The 14,089-nt window shown below is 38.7% G+C and overlaps 8 non-coding genes and 6 pseudogenes across 8 annotated transcripts; all 14 read left to right on the top strand.

Moving 5' to 3' along the window:
* The first annotated feature begins 592 nt into the window (after positions 1-592).
* On the top strand, positions 593-711 carry LOC127936498 (5S ribosomal RNA). The gene has a single exon (XR_008148289.1). It is a non-coding gene; the product is annotated as a 5S ribosomal RNA (ribosomal RNA).
* A 917-nt stretch (positions 712-1,628) lies between these two features.
* Positions 1,629-1,747, top strand: LOC127936509 (5S ribosomal RNA). The gene has a single exon (XR_008148290.1). It is a non-coding gene; the product is annotated as a 5S ribosomal RNA (ribosomal RNA).
* A 1,084-nt stretch (positions 1,748-2,831) lies between these two features.
* Positions 2,832-2,950, top strand: LOC127936414 (uncharacterized; annotated as a pseudogene).
* Positions 2,951-3,864: 914 nt separating this feature from the next.
* Positions 3,865-3,983, top strand: LOC127936415 (uncharacterized; annotated as a pseudogene).
* Positions 3,984-4,481: 498 nt separating this feature from the next.
* On the top strand, positions 4,482-4,600 carry LOC127936521 (5S ribosomal RNA). The gene has a single exon (XR_008148291.1). It is a non-coding gene; the product is annotated as a 5S ribosomal RNA (ribosomal RNA).
* A 1,074-nt stretch (positions 4,601-5,674) lies between these two features.
* LOC127936416 (uncharacterized) lies at positions 5,675-5,793 on the top strand (annotated as a pseudogene).
* A 498-nt stretch (positions 5,794-6,291) lies between these two features.
* On the top strand, positions 6,292-6,410 carry LOC127936532 (5S ribosomal RNA). The gene has a single exon (XR_008148292.1). It is a non-coding gene; the product is annotated as a 5S ribosomal RNA (ribosomal RNA).
* A 1,086-nt stretch (positions 6,411-7,496) lies between these two features.
* On the top strand, positions 7,497-7,615 carry LOC127936417 (uncharacterized; annotated as a pseudogene).
* Positions 7,616-8,397: 782 nt separating this feature from the next.
* LOC127936544 (5S ribosomal RNA) lies at positions 8,398-8,516 on the top strand. Its single transcript, XR_008148293.1, has one exon. It is a non-coding gene; the product is annotated as a 5S ribosomal RNA (ribosomal RNA).
* A 918-nt stretch (positions 8,517-9,434) lies between these two features.
* Positions 9,435-9,553, top strand: LOC127936556 (5S ribosomal RNA). Its single transcript, XR_008148294.1, has one exon. It is a non-coding gene; the product is annotated as a 5S ribosomal RNA (ribosomal RNA).
* A 1,083-nt stretch (positions 9,554-10,636) lies between these two features.
* On the top strand, positions 10,637-10,755 carry LOC127936418 (uncharacterized; annotated as a pseudogene).
* A 914-nt stretch (positions 10,756-11,669) lies between these two features.
* LOC127936568 (5S ribosomal RNA) lies at positions 11,670-11,788 on the top strand. Its single transcript, XR_008148295.1, has one exon. It is a non-coding gene; the product is annotated as a 5S ribosomal RNA (ribosomal RNA).
* A 916-nt stretch (positions 11,789-12,704) lies between these two features.
* LOC127936579 (5S ribosomal RNA) lies at positions 12,705-12,823 on the top strand. The gene has a single exon (XR_008148296.1). It is a non-coding gene; the product is annotated as a 5S ribosomal RNA (ribosomal RNA).
* Positions 12,824-13,906: 1,083 nt separating this feature from the next.
* On the top strand, positions 13,907-14,025 carry LOC127936419 (uncharacterized; annotated as a pseudogene).
* Positions 14,026-14,089: the final 64 nt, after the last annotated feature.

Genomic DNA, 14,089 nt, shown 5'->3' on the forward strand with positions numbered 1-14,089 from the left:
GTCAATGCCCGATCTCTGAATTTTAGCAGGTTTAGGTCTAGTTAGTACTTGGATGAGAGACCGCCAAGGAATACCAGGTGCTTTAAGCTTTTGAAATTTTTCACTTAGTATATAATAATTTTGCCAAAAAATAGAGTCAATGCCCGATCTCTGAATATAAGCAGGTTTGCGCCAGGTTAGTACATGGATGGGAGACTGCCTGGGAATACCAGGTGCTTTAAATGTTTGGATATTTTTCACGAATTATATAATAATCTTGCAAAAAAAAAAAAAAAAAAAAAGAGTCAATGCCCGATCTCTGAATCTTAGCAGGTTTAGGTCTGGTTAGTACTTGGATGAGAGACCGCCAAGGAATACCAGGTGCTTTAAGCTTTTGGAATTTTTTCACTTAGTATATAATAAATTTGGCAAAAAATAGAGTCAATGCCCGATCTCTGAATATAAGCAGGTTTGGGCCAGGTTAGTAATTGGATGAGAGACCGCCTAGGAATAGCAGGTGCTTTAAGCTTTTGGGGTTTCTTTCCTACTTTTATAATGTACTGGCGAGTAGATTGGCTGATCTTTAAATAGCCTTCTCTTTGCAGCAGTCTTCGCTTATGGCCATACCAGCCTGGCTATGCCCGATCTTGTCTGATCTCGGAAGCTAAGCAGGTTTGGGCCTGGTTAGTGCCTGGATGGGAGACCGCCTGGGAATACCAGGTACTGTAAGCTTTTTTGAAATTTTTCACTTAGTATATAATAATTTTGCCAAAAAATAGAGTCAATGCCCGATCTCTGAATATAAGCAGGTTTGCGCCAGGTTAGTACATGGATGGGAGACTGCCTGGGAATATCAGGTGCTTTAAATTTTTGGATATTTTTCACGAATTATATAATAATCTTGCAAAAAAAAAAAAAGAGTCAATGCCCGATCTCTGAATCTTAGCAGGTTTAGGTCTGGTTAGTACTTGGATGAGAGACCGCCAAGGAATACCAGGTGCTTTAAGCTTTTGGAATTTTTTCACTTAGTATATAATAAATTTGGCAAAAAATAGAGTCAATGCCCGATCTCTGAATATAAGCAGGTTTGGGCCAGGTTAGTACATGGATGGGAGACTGCCTGGGAATACCAGGTGCTTTAAATTTTTGGATATTTTTCACGAATTATATAATAATCTGGCAAAAAAAAAAAAAAAAAGAAGAAGTCAATGCCCGATCTCTGAATCTTAGCAGGTTAAGGTCTGGTTAGTACTTGAATGATAGACCGCCAAGGAATACCAGGTGCTTTAAGCTTTTGGAATTTTTTCACTTAGTATATAATAAATTTGGCAAAAAATAGAGTCAATGCCCGATCTCTGAATCTTAGCAGGTTTAGGTCTGGTTAGTACTTGGATGAGAGACCGCCAAGGAATACCAGGTGCTTTAAGCTTTTGGAATTTTTTCACTTAGTATATAATAAATTTGGCAAAAAATAGAGTCAATGCCCGATCTCTGAATATAAGCAGGTTTGGGCCAGGTTAGTAATTGGATGAGAGACCGCCTAGGAATACCAGGTGCTTTAAGCTTTTGGGGTTTCTTTCCTACTTTTATAATGTACTGGCGAGTAGATTGGCTGATCTTTAAATAGCCTTCTCTTTGCAGCAGTCTTCGCTTATGGCCATACCAGCCTGGCTATGCCCGATCTTGTCTGATCTCGGAAGCTAAGCAGGTTTGGGCCTGGTTAGTGCCTGGATGGGAGACCGCCTGGGAATACCAGGTACTGTAAGCTTTTTTGAAATTTTTCACTTAGTATATAATAATTTTGCCAAAAAAATAGAGTCAATGCCCGATCTCTGAATATAAGCAGGTTTGCGCCAGGTTAGTACATGGATGGGAGACTGCCTGGGAATATCAGGTGCTTTAAATTTTTGGATATTTTTCACGAATTATATAATAATCTTGCAAAAAAAGAAAAAAAAGAAAAAAAAAGAGTCAATGCCCGATCTCTGAATCTTAGTAGGTTTAGGTCTGGTTAGTACTTGGATGAGAGACCGCCAAGGAATACCAGGTGCTTTAAGCTTTTGGAATTTTTTCACTTAGTATATAATAATTTTGCCAAAAAATAGAGTCAATGCCCGATCTCTGAATATAAGCAGGTTTGCGCCAGGTTAGTACATGGATGGGAGACTGCCTGGGAATACCAGGTGCTTTAAATGTTTGGATATTTTTCATGAATTATATGATAATCTTGCAAAAAAAAAAAAAAAAAAAAAAAAAAGGGTCAATGCCCGATCTCTGAATCTTAGCAGGTTTAGGACTGGTTAGTACTTGGATGAGAGACCGCCAAGGAATACCAGGTGCTTTAAGCTTTTGGAATTTTTTCACTTAGTATATAATAAATTTGGCAAAAAATAGAGTCAATGCCCGATCTCTGAATATAAGCAGGTTTGGGCCAGGTTAGTACATGGATGGGAGACTGCCTGGGAATACCAGGTGCTTTAAATTTTTGGATATTTTTCACGAATGATATAATAATCTTGCAAAAAAAAAAAAAAAAAGAAGAAGTCAATGCCCGATCTCTGAATCTTAGCAGGTTAAGGTCTGGTTAGTACTTGAATGATAGACCGCCAAGGAATACCAGGTGCTTTAAGCTTTTGGAATTTTTTCACTTAGTATATAATAAATTTGCCAAAAAATAGAGTCAATGCCCGATCTCTGAATATAAGCAGGTTTGGGCCAGGTTAGTACTTGGATGAGAGACCGCCTAGGAATACCAGGTGCTTTAAGCTTTTGGGGTTTCTTTCCTACTTTTATAATGTACTGGCGAGTAGATTGGCTGATCTTTAAATAGCCTTCTCTTTGCAGCAGTCTTCGCTTATGGCCATACCAGCCTGGCTATGCCCGATCTTGTCTGATCTCGTAAGCTAAGCAGGTTTGGGCCTGGTTAGTGCCTGGATGGGAGACCGCCTGGGAATACCAGGTACTCTAAGCTTTTTTGAAATTTTTCACTTAGTATATAATAATTTTGCCAAAAAATAGAGTCAATGCCCGATCTCTGAATATAAGCAGGTTTGCGCCAGGTTAGTACATGGATGGGAGACTGCCTGGGAATACCAGGTGCTTTAAATGTTTGGATATTTTTCACGAATTATATAAAAATCTTGCAAAAAAAAAAAAAGAGTCAATGCCCGATTTCTGAATTTTAGCAGGTTTAGGTCTAGTTAGTACTTGGATGAGAGACCGCCAAGGAATACCAGGTGCTTTAAGCTTTTGAAATTTTTCACTTAGTATATAATAATTTTGCCAAAAAATAGAGTCAATGCCCGATCTCTGAATATAAGCAGGTTTGCGCCAGGTTAGTACATGGATGGGAGACTGCCTGGGAATACCAGGTGCTTTAAATGTTTGGATATTTTTCACGAATTATATAATAATCTGGCAAAAAAAAAAAAAAAGAAGAAGTCAATGCCCGATCTCTGAATCTTAGCAGGTTAAGGTCTGGTTAGTACTTGAATGATAGACCGCCAAGGAATACCAGGTGCTTTAAGCTTTTGGAATTTTTTCACTTAGTATATAATAAATTTGGCAAAAAATAGAGTCAATGCCCGATCTCTGAATCTTAGCAGGTTTAGGTCTGGTTAGTACTTGGATGAGAGACCGCCAAGGAATACCAGGTGCTTTAAGCTTTTGGAATTTTTTCACTTAGTATATAATAAATTTGGCAAAAAATAGAGTCAATGCCCGATCTCTGAATATAAGCAGGTTTGGGCCAGGTTAGTAATTGGATGAGAGACCGCCTAGGAATAGCAGGTGCTTTAAGCTTTTGGGGTTTCTTTCCTACTTTTATAATGTACTGGCGAGTAGATTGGCTGATCTTTAAATAGCCTTCTCTTTGCAGCAGTCTTCGCTTATGGCCATACCAGCCTGGCTATGCCCGATCTTGTCTGATCTCGTAAGCTAAGCAGGTTTGGGCCTGGTTAGTGCCTGGATGGGAGACCGCCTGGGAATACCAGGTACTCTAAGCTTTTTTGAAATTTTTCACTTAGTATATAATAATTTTGCCAAAAAATAGAGCCAATGCCCGATCTCTGAATATAAGCAGGTTTGCGCCAGGTTAGTACATGGATGGGAGACTGCCTGGGAATACCAGGTGCTTTAAATGTTTGGATATTTTTCACGAATTATATAATAATCTTGCAACAAAATAAAAAAGAGTCAATGCCCGATCTCTGAATCTTAGCAGGTTTAGATCTGGTTAGTACTTGGATGAGAGACCGCCAAGGAATACCAGGTGCTTTAAGCTTTTGGAATTTTTTCACTTAGTATATAATAAATTTGGCAAAAAATAGAGTCAATGCCCGATCTCTGAATATAAGCAGGTTTGGGCCAGGTTAGTAATTGGATGAGAGACCGCCTAGGAATACCAGGTGCTTTAAGCTTTTGGGGTTTCTTTCCTACTTTTATAATGTACTGGCGAGTAGATTGGCTGATCTTTAAATAGCCTTCTCTTTGCAGCAGTCTTCGCTTATGGCCATACCAGCCTGGCTATGCCCGATCTTGTCTGATCTCGGAAGCTAAGCAGGTTTGGGCCTGGTTAGTGCCTGGATGGGAGACCGCCTGGGAATACCAGGTACTGTAAGCTTTTTTGAAATTTTTCACTTAGTATATAATAATTTTGCCAAAAAAATAGAGTCAATGCCCGATCTCTGAATATAAGCAGGTTTGCGCCAGGTTAGTACATGGATGGGAGACTGCCTGGGAATATCAGGTGCTTTAAATTTTTGGATATTTTTCACGAATTATATAATAATCTTGCAAAAAAAAAAAAAAAAGAAAAAAAAAGAGTCAATGCCCGATCTCTGAATCTTAGTAGGTTTAGGTCTGGTTAGTACTTGGATGAGAGACCGCCAAGGAATACCAGGTGCTTTAAGCTTTTGGAATTTTTTCACTTAGTATATAATAATTTTGCCAAAAAATAGAGTCAATGCCCGATCTCTGAATATAAGCAGGTTTGCGCCAGGTTAGTACATGGATGGGAGACTGCCTGGGAATACCAGGTGCTTTAAATGTTTGGATATTTTTCATGAATTATATAATAATCTTGCAAAAAAAAAAAAAAAAGAGTCAATGCCCGATCTCTGAATCTTAGCAGGTTTAGGACTGGTTAGTACTTGGATGAGAGACCGCCAAGGAATACCAGGTGCTTTAAGCTTTTGGAATTTTTTCACTTAGTATATAATAAATTTGGCAAAAAATAGAGTCAATGCCCGATCTCTGAATATAAGCAGGTTTGGGCCAGGTTAGTACATGGATGGGAGACTGCCTGGGAATACCAGGTGCTTTAAATTTTTGGATATTTTTCACGAATTATATAATAATCTTGCAAAAAAAAAAAAAAAAAGAAGAAGTCAATGCCCGATCTCTGAATCTTAGCAGGTTAAGGTCTGGTTAGTACTTGAATGATAGACCGCCAAGGAATACCAGGTGCTTTAAGCTTTTGGAATTTTTTCACTTAGTATATAATAAATTTGCCAAAAAATAGAGTCAATGCCCGATCTCTGAATATAAGCAGGTTTGGGCCAGGTTAGTACTTGGATGAGAGACCGCCTAGGAATAGCAGGTGCTTTAAGCTTTTGGGGTTTCTTTCCTACTTTTATAATGTACTGGCGAGTAGATTGGCTGATCTTTAAATAGCCTTCTCTTTGCAGCAGTCTTCGCTTATGGCCATACCAGCCTGGCTATGCCCGATCTTGTCTGATCTCGTAAGCTAAGCAGGTTTGGGCCTGGTTAGTGCCTGGATGGGAGACCGCCTGGGAATACCAGGTACTCTAAGCTTTTTTGAAATTTTTCACTTAGTATATAATAATTTTGCCAAAAAATAGAGCCAATGCCCGATCTCTGAATATAAGCAGGTTTGCGCCAGGTTAGTACATGGATGGGAGACTGCCTGGGAATACCAGGTGCTTTAAATGTTTGGATATTTTTCACGAATTATATAATAATCTTGCAACAAAATAAAAAAGAGTCAATGCCCGATCTCTGAATCTTAGCAGGTTTAGATCTGGTTAGTACTTGGATGAGAGACCGCCAAGGAATACCAGGTGCTTTAAGCTTTTGGAATTTTTTCACTTAGTATATAATAAATTTGGCAAAAAATAGAGTCAATGCCCGATCTCTGAATATAAGCAGGTTTGGGCCAGGTTAGTAATTGGATGAGAGACCGCCTAGGAATACCAGGTGCTTTAAGCTTTTGGGGTTTCTTTCCTACTTTTATAATGTACTGGCGAGTAGATTGGCTGATCTTTAAATAGCCTTCTCTTTGCAGCAGTCTTCGCTTATGGCCATACCAGCCTGGCTATGCCCGATCTTGTCTGATCTCGGAAGCTAAGCAGGTTTGGGCCTGGTTAGTGCCTGGATGGGAGACCGCCTGGGAATACCAGGTACTGTAAGCTTTTTTGAAATTTTTCACTTAGTATATAATAATTTTGCCAAAAAAATAGAGTCAATGCCCGATCTCTGAATATAAGCAGGTTTGCGCCAGGTTAGTACATGGATGGGAGACTGCCTGGGAATATCAGGTGCTTTAAATTTTTGGATATTTTTCACGAATTATATAATAATCTTGCAAAAAAAAAAAAAAAAGAAAAAAAAAGAGTCAATGCCCGATCTCTGAATCTTAGTAGGTTTAGGTCTGGTTAGTACTTGGATGAGAGACCGCCAAGGAATACCAGGTGCTTTAAGCTTTTGGAATTTTTTCACTTAGTATATAATAATTTTGCCAAAAAATAGAGTCAATGCCCGATCTCTGAATATAAGCAGGTTTGCGCCAGGTTAGTACATGGATGGGAGACTGCCTGGGAATACCAGGTGCTTTAAATGTTTGGATATTTTTCATGAATTATATAATAATCTTGCAAAAAAAAAAAAAAAAAAAAAAAAAAAAGAGTCAATGCCCGATCTCTGAATCTTAGCAGGTTTAGGTCTGGTTAGTACTTGGATGAGAGACCGCCAAGGAATACCAGGTGCTTTAAGCTTTTGGAATTTTTTCACTTAGTATATAATAAATTTGGCAAAAAATAGAGTCAATGCCCGATCTCTGAATATAAGCAGGTTTGGGCCAGGTTAGTACATGGATGGGAGACTGCCTGGGAATACCAGGTGCTTTAAATTTTTGGATATTTTTCACGAATTATATAATAATCTTGCAAAAAAAAAAAAAAAAAGAAGAAGTCAATGCCCGATCTCTGAATCTTAGCAGGTTAAGGTCTGGTTAGTACTTGAATGATAGACCGCCAAGGAATACCAGGTGCTTTAAGCTTTTGGAATTTTTTCACTTAGTATATAATAAATTTGCCAAAAAATAGAGTCAATGCCCGATCTCTGAATATAAGCAGGTTTGGGCCAGGTTAGTACTTGGATGAGAGACCGCCTAGGAATACCAGGTGCTTTAAGCTTTTGGGGTTTCTTTCCTACTTTTATAATGTACTGGCGAGTAGATTGGCTGATCTTTAAATAGCCTTCTCTTTGCAGCAGTCTTCGCTTATGGCCATACCAGCCTGGCTATGCCCGATCTTGTCTGATCTCGTAAGCTAAGCAGGTTTGGGCCTGGTTAGTGCCTGGATGGGAGACCGCCTGGGAATACCAGGTACTCTAAGCTTATTTGAAATTTTTCACTTAGTATATAATAATTTTGCCAAAAAATAGAGTCAATGCCCGATCTCTGAATATAAGCAGGTTTGCGCCAGGTTAGTACATGGATGGGAGACTGCCTGGGAATACCAGGTGCTTTAAATGTTTGGATATTTTTTCACGAATTATATAAAAATCTTGCAAAAAAAAAAAAAAGAGTCAATGCCCGATCTCTGAATTTTAGCAGGTTTAGGTCTAGTTAGTACTTGGATGAGAGACCGCCAAGGAATACCAGGTGCTTTAAGCTTTTGAAATTTTTCACTTAGTATATAATAATTTTGCCAAAAAATAGAGTCAATGCCCGATCTCTGAATATAAGCAGGTTTGCGCCAGGTTAGTACATGGATGGGAGACTGCCTGGGAATACCAGGTGCTTTAAATGTTTGGATATTTTTCACGAATTATATAATAATCTTGCAAAAAAAAAAAAAAAAAAAAAGAGTCAATGCCCGATCTCTGAATCTTAGCAGGTTTAGGTCTGGTTAGTACTTGGATGAGAGACCGCCAAGGAATACCAGGTGCTTTAAGCTTTTGGAATTTTTTCACTTAGTATATAATAAATTTGGCAAAAAATAGAGTCAATGCCCGATCTCTGAATATAAGCAGGTTTGGGCCAGGTTAGTAATTGGATGAGAGACCGCCTAGGAATAGCAGGTGCTTTAAGCTTTTGGGGTTTCTTTCCTACTTTTATAATGTACTGGCGAGTAGATTGGCTGATCTTTAAATAGCCTTCTCTTTGCAGCAGTCTTCGCTTATGGCCATACCAGCCTGGCTATGCCCGATCTTGTCTGATCTCGGAAGCTAAGCAGGTTTGGGCCTGGTTAGTGCCTGGATGGGAGACCGCCTGGGAATACCAGGTACTGTAAGCTTTTTTGAAATTTTTCACTTAGTATATAATAATTTTGCCAAAAAATAGAGTCAATGCCCGATCTCTGAATATAAGCAGGTTTGCGCCAGGTTAGTACATGGATGGGAGACTGCCTGGGAATATCAGGTGCTTTAAATTTTTGGATATTTTTCACGAATTATATAATAATCTTGCAAAAAAAAAAAAAGAGTCAATGCCCGATCTCTGAATCTTAGCAGGTTTAGGTCTGGTTAGTACTTGGATGAGAGACCGCCAAGGAATACCAGGTGCTTTAAGCTTTTGGAATTTTTTCACTTAGTATATAATAAATTTGGCAAAAAATAGAGTCAATGCCCGATCTCTGAATATAAGCAGGTTTGGGCCAGGTTAGTACATGGATGGGAGACTGCCTGGGAATACCAGGTGCTTTAAATTTTTGGATATTTTTCACGAATTATATAATAATCTGGCAAAAAAAAAAAAAAAAAAGAAGAAGTCAATGCCCGATCTCTGAATCTTAGCAGGTTAAGGTCTGGTTAGTACTTGAATGATAGACCGCCAAGGAATACCAGGTGCTTTAAGCTTTTGGAATTTTTTCACTTAGTATATAATAAATTTGGCAAAAAATAGAGTCAATGCCCGATCTCTGAATCTTAGCAGGTTTAGGTCTGGTTAGTACTTGGATGAGAGACCGCCAAGGAATACCAGGTGCTTTAAGCTTTTGGAATTTTTTCACTTAGTATATAATAAATTTGGCAAAAAATAGAGTCAATGCCCGATCTCTGAATATAAGCAGGTTTGGGCCAGGTTAGTAATTGGATGAGAGACCGCCTAGGAATACCAGGTGCTTTAAGCTTTTGGGGTTTCTTTCCTACTTTTATAATGTACTGGCGAGTAGATTGGCTGATCTTTAAATAGCCTTCTCTTTGCAGCAGTCTTCGCTTATGGCCATACCAGCCTGGCTATGCCCGATCTTGTCTGATCTCGGAAGCTAAGCAGGTTTGGGCCTGGTTAGTGCCTGGATGGGAGACCGCCTGGGAATACCAGGTACTGTAAGCTTTTTTGAAATTTTTCACTTAGTATATAATAATTTTGCCAAAAAAATAGAGTCAATGCCCGATCTCTGAATATAAGCAGGTTTGCGCCAGGTTAGTACATGGATGGGAGACTGCCTGGGAATATCAGGTGCTTTAAATTTTTGGATATTTTTCACGAATTATATAATAATCTTGCAAAAAAAGAAAAAAAAGAAAAAAAAAGAGTCAATGCCCGATCTCTGAATCTTAGTAGGTTTAGGTCTGGTTAGTACTTGGATGAGAGACCGCCAAGGAATACCAGGTGCTTTAAGCTTTTGGAATTTTTTCACTTAGTATATAATAATTTTGCCAAAAAATAGAGTCAATGCCCGATCTCTGAATATAAGCAGGTTTGCGCCAGGTTAGTACATGGATGGGAGACTGCCTGGGAATACCAGGTGCTTTAAATGTTTGGATATTTTTCATGAATTATATGATAATCTTGCAAAAAAAAAAAAAAAAAAAAAAAAAGGGTCAATGCCCGATCTCTGAATCTTAGCAGGTTTAGGACTGGTTAGTACTTGGATGAGAGACCGCCAAGGAATACCAGGTGCTTTAAGCTTTTGGAATTTTTTCACTTAGTATATAATAAATTTGGCAAAAAATAGAGTCAATGCCCGATCTCTGAATATAAGCAGGTTTGGGCCAGGTTAGTACATGGATGGGAGACTGCCTGGGAATACCAGGTGCTTTAAATTTTTGGATATTTTTCACGAATGATATAATAATCTTGCAAAAAAAAAAAAAAAAAGAAGAAGTCAATGCCCGATCTCTGAATCTTAGCAGGTTAAGGTCTGGTTAGTACTTGAATGATAGACCGCCAAGGAATACCAGGTGCTTTAAGCTTTTGGAATTTTTTCACTTAGTATATAATAAATTTGCCAAAAAATAGAGTCAATGCCCGATCTCTGAATATAAGCAGGTTTGGGCCAGGTTAGTACTTGGATGAGAGACCGCCTAGGAATACCAGGTGCTTTAAGCTTTTGGGGTTTCTTTCCTACTTTTATAATGTACTGGCGAGTAGATTGGCTGATCTTTAAATAGCCTTCTCTTTGCAGCAGTCTTCGCTTATGGCCATACCAGCCTGGCTATGCCCGATCTTGTCTGATCTCGTAAGCTAAGCAGGTTTGGGCCTGGTTAGTGCCTGGATGGGAGACCGCCTGGGAATACCAGGTACTCTAAGCTTTTTTGAAATTTTTCACTTAGTATATAATAATTTTGCCAAAAAATAGAGTCAATGCCCGATCTCTGAATATAAGCAGGTTTGCGCCAGGTTAGTACATGGATGGGAGACTGCCTGGGAATACCAGGTGCTTTAAATGTTTGGATATTTTTCACGAATTATATAAAAATCTTGCAAAAAAAAAAAAAGAGTCAATGCCCGATTTCTGAATTTTAGCAGGTTTAGGTCTAGTTAGTACTTGGATGAGAGACCGCCAAGGAATACCAGGTGCTTTAAGCTTTTGAAATTTTTCACTTAGTATATAATAATTTTGCCAAAAAATAGAGTCAATGCCCGATCTCTGAATATAAGCAGGTTTGCGCCAGGTTAGTACATGGATGGGAGACTGCCTGGGAATACCAGGTGCTTTAAATGTTTGGATATTTTTCACGAATTATATAATAATCTGGCAAAAAAAAAAAAAAAGAAGAAGTCAATGCCCGATCTCTGAATCTTAGCAGGTTAAGGTCTGGTTAGTACTTGAATGATAGACCGCCAAGGAATACCAGGTGCTTTAAGCTTTTGGAATTTTTTCACTTAGTATATAATAAATTTGGCAAAAAATAGAGTCAATGCCCGATCTCTGAATCTTAGCAGGTTTAGGTCTGGTTAGTACTTGGATGAGAGACCGCCAAGGAATACCAGGTGCTTTAAGCTTTTGGAATTTTTTCACTTAGTATATAATAAATTTGGCAAAAAATAGAGTCAATGCCCGATCTCTGAATATAAGCAGGTTTGGGCCAGGTTAGTAATTGGATGAGAGACCGCCTAGGAATAGCAGGTGCTTTAAGCTTTTGGGGTTTCTTTCCTACTTTTATAATGTACTGGCGAGTAGATTGGCTGATCTTTAAATAGCCTTCTCTTTGCAGCAGTCTTCGCTTATGGCCATACCAGCCTGGCTATGCCCGATCTTGTCTGATCTCGGAAGCTAAGCAGGTTTGGGCCTGGTTAGTGCCTGGATGGGAGACCGCCTGGGAATACCAGGTACTGTAAGCTTTTTTGAAATTTTTCACTTAGTATATAATAATTTTGCCAAAAAATAGAGTCAATGCCCGATCTCTGAATATAAGCAGGTTTGCGCCAGGTTAGTACATGGATGGGAGACTGCCTGGGAATATCAGGTGCTTTAAATTTTTGGATATTTTTCACGAATTATATAATAATCTTGCAAAAAAAAAAAAAAGAGTCAATGCCCGATCTCTGAATCTTAGCAGGTTTAGGTCTGGTTAGTACTTGGATGAGAGACCGCCAAGGAATACCAGGTGCTTTAAGCTTTTGGAATTTTTTCACTTAGTATATAATAAATTTGGCAAAAAATAGAGTCAATGCCCGATCTCTGAATATAAGCAGGTTTGGGCCAGGTTAGTACATGGATGGGAGACTGCCTGGGAATACCAGGTGCTTTAAATTTTTGGATATTTTTCACGAATTATATAATAATCTGGCAAAAAAAAAAAAAAAGAAGAAGTCAATGCCCGATCTCTGAATCTTAGCAGGTTAAGGTCTGGTTAGTACTTGAATGATAGACCGCCAAGGAATACCAGGTGCTTTAAGCTTTTGGAATTTTTTCACTTAGTATATAATAAATTTGGCAAAAAATAGAGTCAATGCCCGATCTCTGAATCTTAGCAGGTTTAGGTCTGGTTAGTACTTGGATGAGAGACCGCCAAGGAATACCAGGTGCTTTAAGCTTTTGGAATTTTTTCACTTAGTATATAATAAATTTGGCAAAAAATAGAGTCAATGCCCGATCTCTGAATATAAGCAGGTTTGGGCCAGGTTAGTAATTGGATGAGAGACCGCCTAGGAATACCAGGTGCTTTAAGCTTTTGGGGTTTCTTTCCTACTTTTATAATGTACTGGCGAGTAGATTGGCTGATCTTTAAATAGCCTTCTCTTTGCAGCAGTCTTCGCTTATGGCCATACCAGCCTGGCTATGCCCGATCTTGTCTGATCTCGGAAGCTAAGCAGGTTTGGGCCTGGTTAGTGCCTGGATGGGAGACCGCCTGGGAATACCAGGTACTGTAAGCTTTTTTGAAATTTTTCACTTAGTATATAATAATTTTGCCAAAAAAATAGAGTCAATGCCCGATCTCTGAATATAAGCAGGTTTGCGCCAGGTTAGTACATGGATGGGAGACTGCCTGGGAATATCAGGTGCTTTAAATTTTTGGATATTTTTCACGAATTATATAATAATCTTGCAAAAAAAAAAAAAAAAAGAAAAAAAAAGAGTCAATGCCCGATCTCTGAATCTTAGTAGGTTTAGGTCTGGTTAGTACTTGGATGAGAGACCGCCAAGGAATACCAGGTGCTTTAAGCTTTTGGAATTTTTTCACTTAGTATATAATAATTTTGCCAAAAAATAGAGTCAATGCCCGATCTCTGAATATAAGCAGGTTTGCGCCAGGTTAGTACATGGATGGGAGACTGCCTGGGAATACCAGGTGCTTTAAATGTTTGGATATTTTTCATGAATTATATAATAATCTTGCAAAAAAAAAAAAAAAAAAAAAAAAGAGTCAATGCCCGATCTCTGAATCTTAGCAGGTTTAGGACTGGTTAGTACTTGGATGAGAGACCGCCAAGGAATACCAGGTGCTTTAAGCTTTTGGAATTTTTTCACTTAGTATATAATAAATTTGGCAAAAAATAGAGTCAATGCCCGATCTCTGAATATAAGCAGGTTTGGGCCAGGTTAGTACATGGATGGGAGACTGCCTGGGAATACCAGGTGCTTTAAATTTTTGGATATTTTTCACGAATTATATAATAATCTTGCAAAAAAAAAAAAAAAAAGAAGAAGTCAATGCCCGATCTCTGAATCTTAGCAGGTTAAGGTCTGGTTAGTACTTGAATGATAGACCGCCAAGGAATACCAGGTGCTTTAAGCTTTTGGAATTTTTTCACTTAGTATATAATAAATTTGCCAAAAAATAGAGTCAATGCCCGATCTCTGAATATAAGCAGGTTTGGGCCAGGTTAGTACTTGGATGAGAGACCGCCTAGGAATACCAGGTGCTTTAAGCTTTTGGGGTTTCTTTCCTACTTTTATAATGTACTGGCGAGTAGATTGGCTGATCTTTAAATAGCCTTCTCTTTGCAGCAGTCTTCGCTTATGGCCATACCAGCCTGGCTATGCCCGATCTTGTCTGATCTCGTAAGCTAAGCAGGTTTGGGCCTGGTTAGTGCCTGGATGGGAGACCGCCTGGGAATACCAGGTACTCTAAGCTTTTTTGAAATTTTTCACTTAGTATATAATAATTTTGCCAAAAATTGAGTCAATGCCCGATCTCT

Source organism: Carassius gibelio, chromosome A19, assembly GCF_023724105.1.
Source record: "Carassius gibelio isolate Cgi1373 ecotype wild population from Czech Republic chromosome A19, carGib1.2-hapl.c, whole genome shotgun sequence".
NCBI classification, from domain to species: Eukaryota; Metazoa; Chordata; class Actinopteri; order Cypriniformes; family Cyprinidae; genus Carassius; species Carassius gibelio.